The sequence below is a fragment of the Ctenocephalides felis genome, unplaced genomic scaffold, assembly GCF_003426905.1.
Source record: "Ctenocephalides felis isolate EL2017-DRISC unplaced genomic scaffold, ASM342690v1 CF-g0.4_SCAFFOLD_01604, whole genome shotgun sequence".
In the NCBI taxonomy this organism is placed as follows: Eukaryota; Metazoa; Arthropoda; class Insecta; order Siphonaptera; family Pulicidae; genus Ctenocephalides; species Ctenocephalides felis.
The window spans coordinates 43,915,249-43,936,090 of NW_020537758.1; the positions used below are offsets into that span (position 1 = coordinate 43,915,249).

Here is a 20,842-nt window from a genome sequence, read left to right on the forward strand (position 1 = left end):
TAAGTACTTACAAAGTTGAATAACTGATGGCAGGACAATTTTTCAATACTAGTATCATTAATTTGTAATATTAGCGTTTCTTCTAATTAAGTTCAAAATTTGCAAACGATTACATATTTATTATTTATAATGGAATATCTAAAACAAGTACATTTTTTTTAACTACTTTAAAAGAATTTGGCTTCCCTATAAACTACATGTAGATACATTGTGGTATACTCCATTTTGTTAATCAGAATTTTAAAATTTATTACTCTTTCCGTTTCACTATTTTTAAATTCTCATTTTATTCTTTAGTTTTTCAGTATTGTAACAGTATGTCAAGGGGATAATTTCAAATGATTTTTATAAATTTTCTCTGAAAAAATGTGTTATATTTTAATATAAGTCTAATGTATCAAAAAAGTGTCATACTCGCCATATTTGAGATTAAATTTTTTTATTATCAATTTATTTGATTTTGATATCATTGTGAAAGTAAAAAATACAAGCAGTCAATGAATGTATGTTAATTCTAATTACATAAAGTTTTTCAAACTTTCAAAATATTTCTTCAGGCGTTGTTTAACATCATTCACTGTGTGAACGAATATTAATCAGCAATTAATTCATTTCTCTAATGAAGGTTCAAGTCCTAAAATGCTAATACAATGACAAACCGATCATGTCGTATTGGAAATATGACTTTAATTACAATATTTTTTTAAAATTTATTTTTAATTACAATATTTTTTTCAAATATTTTGCCCGCAATAATAGCAATGTTCTGCTGTAATTATATTGAAATTTATTTACAATTATTATATTGTACTCCAGAAAATATAATATTAAAGAACTATAATGTATTGAAAAATGTATAGACTGGAAATATTATAAATCCAATTTATATATCTCAAGGGGTCTTTTCATCATGAATTAGTTGTTTGATAAACTAACTCGCCGTGGGTATTTGATGAAGGATGTTTCTTTATTGACGTTCGAAGTTTGATCATCTGCAACTGAAGACGTAGCACTCAAAATAAACGACAAGATAAAATAAATAATGTAGCAGAGAAGCTATTGGATAGTTGTTTGTTCTAAAGCAAAAATACAAGACCAGAATCTTGTCTTCTCTACTCTTCCATTTGGAATTTTGTAATATCTCATCAGACGGTAGATTGTTGTTTAAAGGAAAATAATTACTTTTTATCTTGAAAATAAATTATGTTGCAGTACCTGCTCGAACAAGTATATTGACTGTAATTTCAATCGGGTTTTTTATCGTAAGCAGTGATTTTAATTATTTTTTAAATTAAATATATTATTTATGTTGGAATAGGTAAAAGTCTGGGAGATTTACTTGTATGAAATTTTCTTAACAAATTTTTACGATTTTTTTTATTGTTGGATAGTTTTATAAACAAACATATTGAATATACTAAATATCATAAACTGGTAAAACATATCTAAAAGTCAAGGATTGACTAATATGGTTGCAAGACACTGTGTCTTCAAGAAAATTACTGTAACTACCCGTACAATAATTATATATATATATATATATATATATATATATATATATGAGGTATAAAAAAATCAACCATCAATTAAAAATTGATCTGAATCCAAACTAATTGATCAGATACAAAATGAATGTTTTTTAAACCATTTGAATCGAATGCTTTATTCTCTCAAAATTCTTACTTTTTGCACTTTTGCTTCATATCTCTAAAACTGCCGGAACTGCCTTTGTAAATAAATAATCGCTGCTTCATTTTTGAATCATTCCAATCGGTTGATCCGTGCTTTTGAAATTATGGGCAGAAAATTACATCCGATTATACACACTACATACACATACATTTTTTCTAGTTAAAATACAACAAGTTTAACAAATAGTAATGATGCAAAAAAATCTATATGATGCATAAAAAATATAAAATTTTAAATTTCTCTAAATAAATATCTGGTTTATTTTTTTTTTACTGGTATTATATTTTTTTAAAAAAATATTCACATTCAAATCACAAACTAAGTCTGAAAACAATATTTTTTGCAACATCTAATTGGCATCTGATTTTGGCTAATTTTCTAAGAAATTTGTTAACACTTTCGTAGTTAAAATCCATTTATATATTTTTTGTAATATTTCACTTTTTTAATTAAAATTATATGTGTGTCGTTTACACCTCGTTTTGAATAAATCGTTTATTTATAAAACATCATTCTATTTCATTGAGACTTCTTACTTCATCACATTTTCTGATCTGATTGAATAAAAATTATTCTTAAACTAAATGTAATAAATACGTCAGTGTTATAGATACTAATATATATTTTTCATAACAAAACAACATATAAATTATCATAAATATTCATTTGTGATGAAAAATTCTGAATGTGATTAGGTACTTAATTTCATATTAATGTTTGATTCAAATATTATACTACAATACTTATTTTAAAAACTAATTATTGAGGTTGTTGGTCCTGATAAAGATTACTCTAGATATAACATACATATATTACTTAACTTTAAATATTGAAACATGAAATAAAATTTATTTACTTGGTTGGTTCAAGGAAAAATGAATTATCACTGCAATATTTAAATATAAAATACTTTCAATATTAATGATAGTAATATAGTAAATGGAATGCGCGTTTTAAAATCTTTTAAGGCAAAATTTAGTTTTTTTCTCGATTCTAGCAAATTGAATTTCATGCACAAGATTTTAGAAAATTGTCAATATTTATTGTAAATAATTTTTTATGAATTTGGATTGTAATTAAATTTCAGTTTTAATTATTTAAATTGTTTGTTCTTACCGACATATATTCATTGAATTCTGCTGATTTGACTGTACGATATGGAATATTATTGTTTATAAGCGTACCTGTGATCCTATCGATTCCGAGAATCGTAATATCCTTGTGCAAATATTGTGTCCAAGTTTAAGCTTCATATTTCATCCGAACAAATTCGCATTGCAACTCGCTGATATATAAATACCGCACATATATCATTTTATTCAAAGCGTAGAATGCATATGTCATACTATTCGCCGGCGAATAAATATTTTTCCCAGAGAGCTACAAACTATCAAGGGGATATTGGCCGATATCAACGCAAATACACTGTTTGATTTACAGCTTATATATTGCCGTTTAAACTACCAGATAAATGAAACTGAATTCATATACGAGAATAATAAACGATGGAATAATGAATTATTGTAAACAAACAGTCAAAATATACGTTTTTTTATAATAGTAAGGTTCCAAGGCTTTCTAACCTTCCTATTGCCTATTTTTAATCACACACTGTCAAACCAATTTTTTGCGGAATGTTATTCAATTTTTAAATATTTCAGATGATTAAAATAACTATTTTAAAAAATTATGCGGAAAGAAAATAGCATTTGCAATTAATTTTTATTGATAGGCCAAACTGTATTTTTATATTATTTTTTGCAGATTCCAAATCTATTATAGTATTGGTCCATCAGACAATATTTCTTATAGTTTCTAATCTATTTTCTTTATATGCATACTTCCTAATTATTGTATGTATATCTGAATCAAATTCGTTTAATTTTAAATAGATTTGCTTTTATTCTATCACAAATTATGAATGACTTTACGAACATCTTGGACAAACCAAATAAGGAGCAAATTAAAGTACATAACTCAATTAATTCAAGATTGTATCACTCAAATATGAATTAATTGAATTACTATAATTTTCTTCATTTATGAATTAACGATCAAAATGTTTCATGAGCAATATTTAAGCAATTAACTTTCTGTAAAAATAGTCGTTGGGCTAACCTATATATAAAAATACGAAGTATCAGAAAACGGTATAATTTCTTCATTTAATTTATATACAGTATTAACAATCTTGTAAATTTATTAAATTTAAGCATTTAATTAATAGAAAAATAATAATTTATATGCCAGAATAATAGGAGTAAAAATTTTCTAACTTGTTGAAATACATCTATGTATACTAATTTTCTGATATTGAATGATATGTTGAAATACTCGCGTATATATAATATCAGTAGTGAATGTATAAGATTAGCCAAGTAATTGCTATTAAAAAAAACTACTCATTATTTTCTCAAATTTCTTTTTTTTATTTCAATAATTGAAAATGATTTTGAGAAATAAAAAACTAACTATATGTTTTTAGAATAAAATGAAAATAAGTGTCCATCTACCCTTTATATAAACCTAGATAAACGTATGATTTTCCAAAAAATGGAAATGGATTGGGGTTGGCCAAAAATTGTACAGGTTTGTAAAATAAACATCCTAACAACTTCTACTTACCATAGGATTAGATTAAACACAAAACTCTTGAGGAAATATTAAATATAACTAAAAATGTAAAAACTCATCTAGAAATTTCAAAAAAAATTGTATGTACAACATATCTCTTCGTTCATTTGCTAAAAACAGGTAAATTTAAATAAAAAACTTTGTAATACTTTATTGAAAGAGGAACTTAATTGTGCTGATAAAAAAGCTCATATTAGAATAGAACTTATTATGCATCTTGTAGATCGAGTGTTACTCTAAAATAATGAGCAGAGAAATATGAAATAAATTTTAATAAGACACGGAGCAGCAGTTCGAAAAATGCCTAGGAAATAAATTCATAGTACTAAGATGACCATACGTCTCGGATTGGCCGGGGACAGTCTCGATTTTCCGCCTTGCGTCCCTGCTTTTTCTAAAAGCAAATTTTGTACCGGTTTTAAGTGTTTTATCCCGGATAGTTCCAAATTTTTAAAAATGTTTTGATTGCCAATATTTTGTAAATATATTTGAACTACAAAATTTGAACCAAAAAAATGTGCATATAAATTTTTAGCTCACCACCCCCACTGCCCCGCCCTCACACACATAAAAAAATATGGTACCATAATAGTACAAAACTTTCTCATAAGCATATTTATGATTAAAAAAGTGGTATAAATTAATAGTATCGTAACAAACACGTAGCAATAACTTCCAAACACCAAGAACACATGATGTAAAACATTAAGCTTAATGTGTAGTTCAGAAAATAATCTATTAACACTTAGCCTGTTAACTTTTATCGTTGGAAATTAAATGCTATCGCCATTTCTGGTACTTTACCAATACGTCGGTGATATTAACTGCAATTCTGTATCGATATTAAACCCGGAAATGATCGCACTAAACGGATCCGGAATATATACGGTCGGAAACGGCATGAAGCAGGAGGCGACGCGATACCGGCGACGCAATTACATTTAATATGCCGTTGCCCGAGGACCCACAAGAGAAAGTAGCCTAGATGTTTGGTGGATTTTTTACTCAAAAAAATTTACAGATATAAAAAAATTAAATTTATAAATTTAATGCTGACGTAAATAGAAATTTCACTTCAATTGTTACGCAACCACTATAAAAAAATTTACAAATCTAATTTTTATGGACCGATTTTGCCGTAAAGTAGTACAATGTTACGTAGAGTTTATGTTACGTAGCGCTTCTTATAAAAAATAATACTAAAATAAGTCAAAATGTTATGTGGTTGCTGCGCAGTCAGGGATAGATAGAAAACCTAATCTAGAAAACCCACTCATGTCAATGCTATCCTTAAAGTTGTGGTATAATAACATATGAGTTGCATTTTATGTTCGAAACGCCTGATCACACTGCAAATACATAGCATTTCGACAACATTTACTACCAGTATTACCAATATTAGTCAATTATCATTGATTAATAACTTATAATTAAATAATGTAAAATAAAATGTAGTATTTCCATTAACTATCTATACATAACAAGTGGTGTATGGCATCGTCCTTAAGGCAAATTGCTAGAGCTTACCGTACCGTAACAAAATGTTCGAGGAATATTGAATGTTTAAAAATAGATCATTATAAATATTGTAACATTGTCTAATAGTTATAAGAATTATATAAACTAAATTGCAAAGTTAAAATTATTTGTTTAAAGTATATTAGAACTTTAGTCAGAATTAAAATTGAATTCTGAATGATTTTCGAAAATTATGCCAAAAGCAATTATTTTGTTAAAAAAGCAAAAAGTTCTCTGAATCATTCAAATCGGACGCTTAGTTCTCTCAAAAACTGCAATTTTTTGCACATTTAGCTCTGTATCTTTGAAACTTCTTGACCTGCCTTTGCCAAAAACTAATCACTTCTTTTCCCGATCATTACAAACTGATTTTTTACAAATCATCCAAATCGGATATTCCGTTTTCTCAAAAACCCGATTTGTATGTTCTGCATTCTTCGCTCGGTATCTCCGTAACGACTGTACTTACCTTTGCCAAAAACTAATCAGCACATCTCCCTCTCAGTAGGATTCGAATGTTTTTTTAACCATTCGAATCGGTTGATTCGTGCGCCCGGAAACGTGGACAAAAAATGTGGACATACAAAACACACACATCCATTTTTTCTGAGTTATGCCAAAATGTTCAAAAACTTTCAAAACGTTGAAGATATGCAAAAATGTTTATTTTTGATTTTTAGCTCATTACTATAACTACCCTACGGGAAGTTAATAATTAAATAAAAACCAAATCGATTTCTACTACTAAGGTTTCTCCTATTTTTCCTTAGAAAACACTTCTTTTTTGAGCATGAGAGTCATTAAATAAAAGTCATTAAACACCTCATTTTATTATTATTTTCACTACAGATTATCATATATTAATATTAGTTTTAATAATATAAGACTGAAAAAAATCGATTTTTACAGCAGAGGATGAAATCCCATTTTTATAACCCAGGATCACATATATAAAATTATTAAATTAATTGAAAGCTTATACATTCACATTTGTGTGTGAACAATTGTAGTGTCCTTTACAAGGCGATTCTCTTTTAAATGCGGAAAAATAAGCAGCTTTTTGATATATTTTACTAGTTTTCTACAGAAAAGATAAAATGAATAAATTTATCAAATTCAACTGTTTATGCTCCATTTCTCATAGCTCATTGTATGAGTTTCCCATGCTCTTATAGAGAGAATCGCATTAATGTCTGCAATTTACTTCTGAAACGTCGTGAAAATGGTCATATTTTGAAAAGAATTATCAGTAGGAACAAAAAATTAGTTCTAACTAATGTAGTTGCTCAAAAAACGAAAAAAGAACTTTAACTCAAAATTTGACTTAAGCTTAAACTATTTTCATTGCCGATAGTCGCCAAAAAATGGTGATGTATATTTGCTAATATTTTAAATAAATTTTAAAAAAATGTACAAGAGTGCCTACTGTAATCAGATCGAATGCATCTGAATAAAATAAATAATGTACTTAAACAGAAAATGCCAGAACTAATTAACAGAAAATGTTCAGCAACACATCAAGACGACCAGCAATCTCACATAAGTTTGGTCAATCGCCAAAAGCTTTTACAGCTTGAATTAGACACAATACCTTGTGTAACATATTTTTCGGACCTGGTATCATCGGACTATTAGTTCCTCCGGTAATTAAAAAAAATTTTACACGGTAAAACCTTTACCTCAAAGGAGACCAAAAGCACCTTGATCAGTTTTTTACCATTAACGGCCAAAAAAATGTAGAATTTGTAGTGCTACTACCAGAATTGTAAAAAATATTTTTTGACCAAACAGGCCAATATATAATTTAATGAAAAATGTGTTTATTGTTCGAAAATGACTTGCAAAAACGCCTATAAAATTGAAAAAACATTTCAGACAACGCAATAGTTTGAGTTCAGAAAATCTAGATTATATATTATTAAATTTGAGTAAACTTTCGACCTGCTATTTTACCATCCACGTGGCCGAAAGGCGAAATGTTCGCATTTGATTGTCGACGCTTGGTTTGAGAGCAATTGTTAAACGAGCGTTAATTTAGCTGCTACCGAAATTCACGTTTGCTGATATTTCCACCTACCATGTGTGTAATTAATGTATAGAAAGATAAGGAATTAGTGGTAATGATAGAGAAGGTCGGTAATGGATTCTATTTTGGAAAAAAAAATGTAACGATCTGAATGGTAGATGCCTCTCTGATTTAGCGTTGGAAAATTATTAGCATTGAGAATTTAAAAACAATATCTACATTTGTCATTATTTTAGAAGTCAGTTTATGGAATTATAAAATTTGGAACAAGATTTGTAAACTCATAAAAAATTATGTATAATATGATATAGCTATTCCTATTTAGATCTGGAATAGAAAATGAAACATGCGATTGCATGGCCAAAGCTTTCACTTCGGATCCACGAAACTCTACTCGTAATATATATTGATAAAAACTATCTACAAGCATAAAATCATTATTTTACCATTAGTATAAATTAACTTTTTTGTACACATTATTTATATTTTATGAAGCTTCGAATAAAGAATCTAAATTTCGGATTATTTGTTCGTCAAAGCTCTACAAATATTTACGAATCCAAGACTCTACAACAACTTACGGATTATTACGACAGTAATATATGTTTATATACTATACTACTACCAAAATACTAGGTAGTATTCACTCTGTACTACCATTAATTCATCTGACATATTTTTCTATAACATATTTGATATTTTATCATGGGAATAATAAAAACTATATATAGCAGCTCTCGATGCTCAAAATTTTAAGAACTGTTACATAAAAATCAGATTCCAGGTGTTAATGATACTCCAGGTGTAAAACTTTTATGAAAGCTGTAATAAAAAGAGTAACGTTTGAGTAGTAAGTGATTATAATCGTAACTTTTATCCATTTTTTTTATTTTACGATTTTGCTTCGGTTGGCATTTTGCCACCTCGTAAATATAAATGCTATCATCTCTTGCATTAAACGCACCACAGAGTTTAAATTTAGTATATAATGCGTGAATATCTTATTTATTACCTGGACTTATATGATAAATAATTCATCTTAAATGAGGTGATAAAGTTGGACACAAACAAATTAAAACGGTTTTATGGTTAATCTTGTACAAACATGGTATTTGTATATACAGACCTTATACGTAACTATTGCAATAATTTATATCGCATAAAATACATTTGAAAGTTTTTGGGTGGTTGCAGTAATTCAATATAACATGTTATGAATATTTGAGTATAAATATTATTAATAAAACTAATAAAATATTGTAATCAACCTCTCTTAATTATCATTCATATAAATGACGATTATCTTTATTTTCTAAATGATCCAAATAGCGTACGCTTTTTTGTATTCATAATGGATTTTAACCAAATTAATTTAAATTTTGTGTTTGTTATAATTATTTCAATTATATATAGAAATATTGGAATTGTTCTGAAAATATATCACGTACTCACAATTTTTTTAATGTATAAGATGGTTTTCTTAGATTTTCTATGACATAAAAAATAAATATACCAGAAATCTTAAGAAATAGGTTTCCACTGTTATTATTTTTATCAGCAAAAGAACCAATAATCCTCAATGTGCTAAAAAATAGGTACTTAAATTCTAGTCAAAAATACTTTAGTAATCATATCCAAGAAATTCTATATAGTTTCAAATATGAAATAATACTGTGAATTGTGTGAGGTTTACCTATGATACGAGGAATAAATATCGTAAAGATCTTGTTACCAGAAAGAGTAAAAATATTGCAAGAAATCAGAAACATTTGTTTATCATATTTCCATGCAAGCAAATATAACGATTTAAATTCAGAAGAGAATCTTCTGAATCTGATGCATAAACTTCAGCTTCCAGCTTCAAAAGCGAGCATTGACTTTGTTAGTCTCAAATTTCAGTAATTCTTGTCAAGAAAGATTATATTAAATAAAAATATGAAATATTATTTAGGGTTTTCTACAATGCATACAATAAATACAGATCGTATAAATATTATTAGCTTAATATAATAGAGAGCAGATTTGCAATAGAAAAATAGTCGGTTCGAATCCCGGAATCTCTGCATATAAAATTAAATTCATACTATAGACTTGAATAAGAAAAATTTGATTATATTGCAAATTTTTAATTTTTGAACATTTTGGGAATTTTGAAACCATTTGAAAAATTTGAATATTGAAAAAAATTGCTGTTTTGAAAATACGATGTTACTACCCGTAGTAATATAAGTTATAGTAATGGGCCAAAAATTGAAAATAATTTTTTTTGAATATGTTCACGCTTCAGATGTTTCTGAACTTTTTGGCATACCTGAGCAAAAATGGTGGTATGTGTGTATGTGTGGAGACAATTTTTCGTCGACGATTTTGAGCGTATGGATAAACCAATTTGAAACATTCAATAGCCAATGGAATCCTATTGATAGGGAGATGTGCTGATTAGTTTTTGGCAAAGGCAGGTCCAGCGGCTACGGAGATATGGAGCAAAAAGTGCTAAAAATGTTCATTTTTAAAAGAACGGAACAACCAATTTGAATGATCTAATGATGGGTAGAAGTGGTGATTAGATTTTGGCGAAGGCAGGTCCAGTCGTTTCGGAGATACAAAGCAAAATGTGGAAAAAATTGCAGTTTTTGAGAGAACTAAAGTATCCGATTTGAATGATTTAAAAAACTTTGACGAAACGATTGCTTTTGGAGGATTTTTTTTAATTTTTGAAATAAATATCGAAAAATAATTTGGATTTTAATTCTAATTCTAACTGAAGTTCTAAACATCACTTATATAATCTATTAAAAACATTTAATATTCCTCGAATATTTCATTAAGGTACTGGCAGTTCCAGCAATTTGCCTTAAGACACGATACCATACACCACTAGTTTTTTTTAAGTATGAAAACTTTTGAAAATTTCCGATACCAATCTATTTTTTAATCGACAAATATCATTTTTTGAAACTTTTTCATTTGGATCTTCAAAACCGCTAGATCTGTCTTTGTAAAAACTTAACCAATTCTTCATTACATCAATACAAAAGAAATGCTTTTTGAATCATTCAAATCGGATGCTTTGGTCTTTTACCAACTTAATTGCCATTTCATGCTCTCTTTGCTTCGTATCTCCGAAACGGCTCCACCAACTTTTGCCAAAAACTAGTCAGCATGTCTCCATATCAATAGGAATCGAATGTATTTTGAATCATTCAAATCTGTGCTCCAGAAAACGTGGACTAAAACTTGTATCCACCCACGCATACACACATTTGTTTATCCTGAAGTATGCTAAAATATTATCATAACTTACCTCACGTGAAGTTAGTAATAGAGAACAAAGCAAAGCAATACAGAACAAATCAAAGCAAAGTAACTTTCCTAATTAGCGTTTCTTCAATCCTTTACATAAACTTGTATGACCAGCTTTCGGACTAAAAGAGATTTGAACATAGATATAAGCAAGCATTTACTTTGTCTCAAATTCCAGTAATTCTACCCAAGAAAGACTATATTAAATTTCATCCCCGACATGTTACACAATGCTGTACGTGTAAGTTGGACTGTAACTTGCAGTACGTACGTAAACGTACGTGCTCTCAAATTCAATTTTGTCTTGCCGCCATAAAAATACAATAAAGTCGTAATATATATTTTCGAATGTACACAGTAAATGCGTTATAAGCGCTTCTCGTGTTCAGCAGCAGTAAAACCATTGGCGCGTAATTTAAATTTGAATTCTGGGCTGAAAGTATCACGAGATAGAGAAAGTGTTTGCTATAATATATATATATATATATATATATATATATATATACAAAAATTTAATAATGTAATATACTATGTGGAAACTGGTTTGTTTTTATTTAAATTTCTCATCAAACAACACAAAGAGTAACATACTCCTTGAACTTCACTTTGGTTTTTTGGAATGCTAATGTCAAATAAATGAATTTTCATGTTCAGTAAATTCATAAAAAGTTTGGATTGTTTATCGAACACAATTTTGTTTTCCTGAATACTAATGTTGCAAGTACAGATTCATTCAGAATATTTATAAAAAATCTTAGGATCAAATAATTTATGAAATATTTATTTGGAATATTATCAAAAACATATCTACTACTTGAATATTTTTGTGAAAAGAAATTTCAATTATTGTTGCCTCTGTGGATATTGACCATTTTGTATATACAGTGCAGTAATTAAAATAATATAAAAACTAGTTGTGTATGACATCGTGCTTTAAGTCAAATTTGCTGAAACTTTCCGTACCGGAATGAAATATTTAGGAATATTAAATGTTTTCAAATAGATTATTATAAATTCTGTAATTTATATATGTTTACAGAAAAGTTAATATATAAAATGTAATCATTCGAATTTAAAATGAAGGACATTGTCTACTTATAATAATTATATAAATTATATAAAGTTAAAATTATTTATTTGAAGTATATAATTGAACTTTAGAACTTTAGCTAGAAACAAAATTAAAATTCGAATTATTTTTGATATTCAAAAATAATTTTTCTGTTTTTTTTTTCTAAAATCATTCATTTTGTCAATAGAAGCACAAAGTTCATTTATATCGGATGCTTAGTTCTCTCAAAAACTGCCATTTTTTGTACATTTAACGCTGTATCTTCGAATTGGCTTGACCTATCTTAGCCAATAACTAATCACCACTTCTCCCTATCGTTACAAATTGAAAGTTTTTTGAGTCATTCAAATCGGATAATCCCTTCTCTGAAAATCTTGATTTCTCTTTTTTGCTCCGTATCTTCGTAACGACTGGACCTGCTTTTGCCAAGAAGTAATCAACACATCTCCCCCCATCAATAGGAATCGAATATATTTTGAACCATTCAAATAGGTTGATTTGTACGCCCAAGAACGTGGACGAAAAATTGTATCCATACATACATACATGCACACACACATCCATTTTTTCTGAGGTATCCCAAAATGTTCAGAAACCTTCAGAACTTGAAGAAATGTAAAAAATATTAGTTTCAATTATTGAACGATTACAATAACTTACTCTACGGGAAGTTAATAAGAATATTAATTTTATTAATTAATACGCACTGAAGTAGCACCTTGTTTATCTAGAGAAGTACCAAAGAAATTAGAAAGAAGTTATCCCTGAGTCCAATTATTGTTTGTCATTATTTTTTTTAATTTTATCGATTATTTGATTTAGTTCTACTTTTTCATATCTTTTTTAGCGTTTAATATTTTTGTACTTCATTTAATGTCTGATGCTTTACAATGTTAAAATATAACTTACATTACAATAAAAAAAAGATTTTATGTTACATTGCAATATATTTTGTGAACGTATATATGAAAACTTTAAATTAATTCAAATTATTAAAATGAGATTTTTCTGACTATCCTGTTATAACTGTGGTTACAATTATTATAAATGCTGTATTTAATTATAGACCAAGAAGTAAGTACAGTATGAAGAGAAAAAACCTAGTGTAAAGAGAAAATTAAATGAAATCATTCAAGTTGAGATAAATTTGAGGTATATTATAAATTGTAAAACTAGAAAAAATAATGTAAATTGCATTTGAAGAGAAACTAAATTTAAAAAACGACTAAAATTTTCAAAACTACAGCAGTATTCTCAATCAGAATATAATTCGATGTCCATATAATTGTTTTTTTTTTTTATTATTTTCTTACAAATTACAATCTGTCTAAATAGAAAGACATTGAGTAATTAACATTGAAAATAACATAAATTTTAGAAGGAAAACCCAGTGGTTCACCTTTTTTTAATGTACTAAATTATAAATAAAAGAAACTCAAATATATACATACAATTATAAACAAAGTACATTACATAGACTACATATACACATACATACACACACCTATCATAAATAATATAATAGAACAACTTATTATTGGTTAATATGTTAAATCTATTAATTGCATTCTTTTTAATCTTATGTGTCTGGTGTTGTAACGTCTTGCTATCAGTTCGTTTGGATATAAAATAAAATGATTTTCAAAACCGCGTGCAATCTCAGATATTGTAGAAAGATATGTGTACCAAACTGATATGTGTACGAATCGTCCAACTTGCGTGAAAACTCACTAGTTTCTCGAACATGTGCACTTGATTGCCCAGACTCTTATGTAAACAAAAAGTAAAAACCAGGAATAAATGCACCGCCGGCAAATTGCATAAGTTGCCCGCATTACCCCAGATGACTGCAGACGTGATTTTAAGCGTAATCGCTAAACTACCCCTAATGCCTCTGTTTACAGAACTCGCTTGCAGTTGACGTAGGCGATGTTATGTAATATAATATTATTAACCGCAAGGGAGGAAAGTCGGCGTGGGCGAATTGTAAATTGTAAAGTTGAGATATAAGGTTATTATATAAATAATTGTATATATGTATATATATATATTCGGATAGTTTAGGAAATTTTCTTAGGATGTATGTTATTATAAAAATATAGTAATATTGTAGAAATAAATAGAAAAAATTGCAAAATACAACATATCATTGTTTGACATTGAAAACATTTTACTACATGAGAACTGTCATCTGCCAAAAATGTCTCTTCACTTAAAATTTGAATTTATTTTAAGCGAGCCTAGACAATATTAGTATATGATATCCATATTCATGATTATAAATAAGCAAAATGTAATTTCTACAATATTATTGCCAAAAACTAGCTGAGATGTGCCGGAAATTAAAACAATATAAGATACAATATGTGTTTGGCAGAAGAAATTATATAATTTAGTTTAATAAAAAACACAATACGTCCAAAATTGCATTTATATTATTTTTTTAAACTTATACATGTTGTAATTTACTTTACTTCACTAAATTAGTGAAATACAAAAGAATATTTCTACTTATTGAAAAAATGATTTAGAATTTTGTTTTATGTGTCAAAAATTCATTTGTTTGGCATTGGTTATAAAATATTTAGCAAGTTGATGATCTTAGATAGAACGGTGCCATATGAACTAGATTTTATAAATTAATTCACCCAAGATTTTAATTAAAGTGATAATGTTTATTAAACTATTAGTATAGAAAAAATAATTTAGAAATTGTAATTTCCAAAAAGCAACTAATATAGGGTACGCGGTTATAAAAATTATAGACTATTATATATAATATAACATATTGAAGCAATAATATTGGTTGGAAATAACAAATGTGATATTGTTCTTTTACCGTACATACTATAAATATTTTTTTCTGAATTTCTGAATTACTGATCAAAAAACTGCTGTTTACAATATACATTGAATAAAATATTAAAAAGTATGTGAGATGATATTAAAAAATTTAGAACTTAATTTGTAGACGTGGGTACAGGACAACGTTTGTCGGGTCATCTAGTATATATATATATATATATATATATGTGTGTGTATATATATATGTATATATATATATATATATATATATATATATATATATATATCAAGGTCTTGAAACGTACTTAGTTCCAAAACGTCGACAATAAATGATCAAAAAATTGTTTTGTAATAAACTTTTTTGTTTTTCATTACTTTTTGGATTCTTTGTTCAAAACTCTACATTATATATTATTGTGCATACCTGGTGCAATTTAACTAATAATTTAATATTACGTTGGACATAAATGAATTCTAGTATATTCTGTCGCTAGAAATATTAAACCTCATGGGAATATTATATTTTATTCTCAGTACGTCGCAGAATTTAATTATACAAATTTGTTTAGTTAATTCAGCATTATTTTACACAAATCTTTTGAAAAGATCTCTGCCATTTGTAAAGCGCTGTTGTTGAAGGATGTAATAAAGTGTTGAATTTGGAGAACTAAATAAGACCGATAAAACCAAAATTGGACCAAAAAGATTACAAATGAAGAAGTATTGCGAGAAGTGGTAGAGAAAGGTACTTTATTGGGTATGGTTATGAGGAGGAAACTAAATAGGATTCGTCATTTAAATGAATATAGAAGATAAACGACTTATAAGAGAAGAAAAAGTAAAATAATTTTAAAACACAGTTGAAAAACCTGACTTCAAGCCAGTCATCAATAATGATATTAATATTATTTAGACCCTTTAGACATATCACCAAGTACAATACTAGAGAAATTAATGTAGCACGTTCAAGTATAAGTCAGGATCGTAATGAGCGGGTTCAAAAATATTAACTTACATTAGGCTCCTTATGTATACCTTCATAGCTGATTCCAAGTAAAAACCTACTTTTTTATCAATTCGCTAAAATTTTATTCTCTAACTTTTATCAGTACACTCCCGAAATCCATATTTGTACATATAAAAAATTGTTTTATGCAAACCGTGATATCAGCTTATAAATTTATCAATATATTGAAACGAAATTTATAGATGCATAAATATCGAGAATGTTATTGTTAGTTACACGCACGTTTAGTATTCACCATAACCTTGTTTGAAAATAATTTTCAAACATAAAGCAAATGTTTTAAATATTTTTTCCTATTTGTGTTTTCATATATTTTTATAACGTGCGCTATGGGCGTGTACCCGGCTTTCATATTTTCATTTTATCCGGAACAACTAGTTCGAAGAGATTAATAAATATTGATCGCATGCAAAATAGTAGATAAGCTAGCAAAAATGATAGATATTATTGCAAAACATCAAACATACTGGGTCATGTTGAAAAGAATTTTAAAACTGAATAAAAACAGACTTTTTACGTTGCCCCAATACTATTTGTTATGCGACTGGGTTTGTGTTCTGTTTTCGCAGAATAAAATAAACAAATTGTTATTCTTTTTTATGAAAAATTTTTACGTTTATGAAAAATGTTAATTTTATTGTGATATACCTATAAGGTGATTTTTTAATTAATATATTTTAATATGAAATTATAGTCCACCTTATTAAAATATATAATTCTAAGAAGTAGGCATTTCTTTGGACCAACGCAACTTTGTACAAATAAAGTAATAACCAGTTACTCAAATGTTATATTTCACTAAATATATAATTAAATATTTAATATAAAAATTATTCGTATAGAAACAGATATAGATACCTAATATAAAATATATTAATTTACCATAATTTTTTCTATCCGTTGAACTCAATTTTATTAATTTATATATATATATATATATATATATGATAAGAATTATATAAACTGAATTGCAAAGTTGAAAATATTTGTTTCAAGTATATTAAAACTCAAGTGAAAATTACGATTAAAATCTGAATTATTTTCGATATACAAAAAAAAATGAAAAAGAAAATTTGAAAAAAAACATTTTTTTTTCAAAACCAATTATTTCGTTAAAACAAGCAGAAAGTTCTTTTAATCATTCAAATCGGATGCTTACTTCTCTCAAAAACTGACATTTTTTGCACATTTAGCTCTGTATCTCCAAAACCGCTGGACCTGCCTTTGCCAAAAACTAATCACCACTTCTCCTTGTCATTAAATGTTTATTAAATCATTTAAATCCAATGCTCTGATCTATCAAAAACTCGGTTTCTAATATCTGCATTTTTGCTCCGTGTCTTCGAAACGGCTGGAACTGCCTTTGCCAAAATCTAATCAGCATATCTTCCTATCAATAGGAATCGAAAGTTTTTTGAACCATTTAAGTCAGTTGATCCGTGCGCCCGAAAACTTGAAAGAAAAATTGTATTCATACATACATACACACACACATCTACTTTTTCTGATGTATGCCAAAATGTTCAAAAACCTACAAAACGTCAAGAAATGCAAAAATTTTCAATTTCGATTTTTGGACGATTACAATAACTTACCCTACGGGAAATAAAATATATAGCAAATTATCCGTTTAACTTTAATTTTGTTAAGACTTTATTTTTTTAACAAGATTTTTTTGTGAAAATACGTTACATTTTCAAACTCCAAAAAAGCTCGAAAGTTCTCCCGTACCATAATATTGTTTGAAATATATTACGCAAAAATCTAAAATATCAAATTTCACATATTATCTACTTTTCATGTTACATTTTGCATTATATTATACTCTTTTGTTAAACACCATGCTAATTCATGAATAATGTTTATTTCGAACTCTAGACATTTTTCTAGAGCAATTTCCTGTATACCAAATTTTTGGTATTTTATTGTTACCAATTTGTAGACATTATAAAACTGCAATTAACAATATGTGCAAGTAAGTTAGTAGTAACTATTTCCGAAATTCAGGTCATCTCTGACGCAAAGTGAGGCCAAGCTCTGTTGCTATCTATATTTTTTGCAAATTTTTTTTGTTCTCCTCTATTCAACTCTCGATGTGCAATTTCTATATCGCAGTTTTTTATGTTCCATTTATTATTTTGCGCGATATTTATTAATACTATGTGCTTTTGAATAGTCGTGTGCGCCTAGGAGCGTGCATGGAGCGCGGTTTCACAAAGAGCCTGTTTGAACTACGAAAGGATTTCAAGGATCAAAATTGAATGCGAAATTTAAAACAGAGCGGAAAATATATTTTTAGCTTTTGCAAATAAAATTGGAAAAAACAAATTTTTTCATACGTGATACGAAAGTCATTTGGAATTATAGAAATGTTTCATATATTTAACTGGCATCGTGCCTTAAGGCAAGTTGCTAGACTTCCTTGCAATATTCGAGGAATATTAATTATTTTCAAATAGATCATTATCAATACAGTAACTTTCATTACTTGTATATTATAGACAAAATATAAGAGCTTATAAATTGGACGACGAGGTTAATATATGTTTACGTGAAAAATAATTAAACAAAACTTGATCAAGCTCAGTGGAGCGATTTGGGTCTGAATTTTTTTACTGTGCTCCAACTTGTATGAACTTTTAAAATTTGGTTCAAAAGTGAAAGTAATGTAGACTCTTTTGCCACATCCTGGGGGGATGACATCCTTCTCAGTGGTGTAATTTCATTTTTTTTTTTCAAAATAACGTCGAATATCGACAAAAGAACTAATTATAAGAAAAAAATGTTTTATAATGCTTTTCTAAAAAGCAAATATTCATCATTTTATTAAAAGCAGCTGTACATTTAAGATCCATATGTGTGGATGTATATACATTTCGGTAAATAAAAAAACATAAAAGTTTTTAATTGATTTGTAAATATCAGTATAGGTTATTAAAAAAAAATGAACTTTTGAATTATAAACATAAGTACCGGATAATGTCTGTCGGGTCATCTAGTTACAAATAAAACTTGTAATTATAATAAAAATAAATCTTAACCTTTTCAACTCGGATGCCGCCGAAATTCGAGAGTGGAAAGGGTTAATTAATATTCCAATTATAGTGTTTTATAACAAATATAACGGTCCTTCAAGAAATCAAACAACCAAACATTGGCCCATCAAAAAAATCATAACAAACAAACAAAATATATAAACTGAATTACAAAATTAAAATTATTTGAATTATTTAGGTAAGCTTCACATTTTTACTTAGAATTTAAATTAAAATTCGAATTTTCAAATAAAAAAATCTTTCCCAAAAACTAATCGTTTTTTCACACTGTCAAGACAAGCAAAATGTTGTTTGAATCATTCAAATTGGATGCTTCATTCTCTCAAATCCTACCATTTTTTTGCTTATTTAGCTCCGTATCTCCGAATCGGCTGGACACACCTTTGTCAAAAACTAATCAGCACGTCTCCCTATCAATAGGACGATAAATTGTATTCACACAGACATCCATTTTTTTAAAGTATGCCAAAACGTAAAGATATACAAAAAAAAAAAATTTTGATTTTTAGACGATTTAATAACTTTCCCTACGAGAAGTTAAAAATAAAATTATTTTTCAGATTATTTTATAATATATGTATAATAGATGCTTCTGTATTTATAGACTTTGCTTATTATCAGTGCAAAAATTAAATTTTTACTCATTTATTCCCGTTATTAAATCCGACATCAAGGAATCGCCGTCAATTTTTTTTTATGAATTCCCACAGGTGGTTCAAGCAATTGCCTTTGTTCGCTATAAAAGCGCGAATGTTTTTGAATGCGGAATTTATGATTTTTCTTTATGTGAAATCTCAATCACAATATATTTGTTATTCAAATCACATAAAGCAGCATTTTGTCGGAATAAAGAAAATATTTCGTGATTGGTCTCGAAAAAAATGAACGATGAAATATTGCTGAAAACTAATTATATCGAAGAGAATTGAGGGATGATGGTGGATATATATATATATATATATATATATATATATATTATCTATACTCCGAATCATAATTCTTCTTTATAAAAACTGTTTTAAATGTTAGTGAAAATAAACAGCGTTCTTGATATACTATCTTTACTATATTTTTTTCTAACTACAGCTTTTGTTCTGCAAAACATCTTGAAAACATTGTATAAAAATGATGTAGACTTGTTTACATAACCTTTACTATATCGTTATATCTGTTTGCATTGAAAGATATATTTTTTCGAGATGCCTATTAAATATAGTACTGTAGAAAACAAATTTAATTAAGTCTATGATATATGATCTGCAAACAACATCCAATCGCACTTGACTGTTGTGCTTTGTGCATCTTTTCATTTGTAATAGTGTCACAAGTTCAACAATAGCATCACAACCCAAAAAGAAAAATGTTTTAACAATGAATCATTGTTACATTTTCCTCCAGCACTCGAAACATCACAAAGAGTAATGACCATCGAAAATAGAAGAAAAAACATTAAAAAACATAGTCTATGTCTACTGTACAAAGAAAATCGTTTCTTCACTAAATGTGGCGCTTTTCAAGAAAATAGCATTCGAACGATTGGATTTGTTACATAGAACAGATGTGTAACACTTTTGTAAAAGAACTTTTAAACCGGGCATTACTGTATTTTACCATGATAAAAGTTGGATATATTATACACTGATCATCGAAATATTTATATTTATATCATTCTAATCAATTGGATTTTGAAAATTGCTTCTAAAATTGTA

At 27.6% G+C, this 20,842-nt stretch overlaps 1 protein-coding gene across 1 annotated transcript in view; it reads left to right on the forward strand.

Moving 5' to 3' along the window:
* Window positions 1–20,842, forward strand: part of LOC113373810 (dipeptidase 2-like) — a 100,641-nt gene that overhangs the window by 24,654 nt on the left and 55,145 nt on the right. The gene's annotated exons all lie outside the window — the stretch shown is intronic.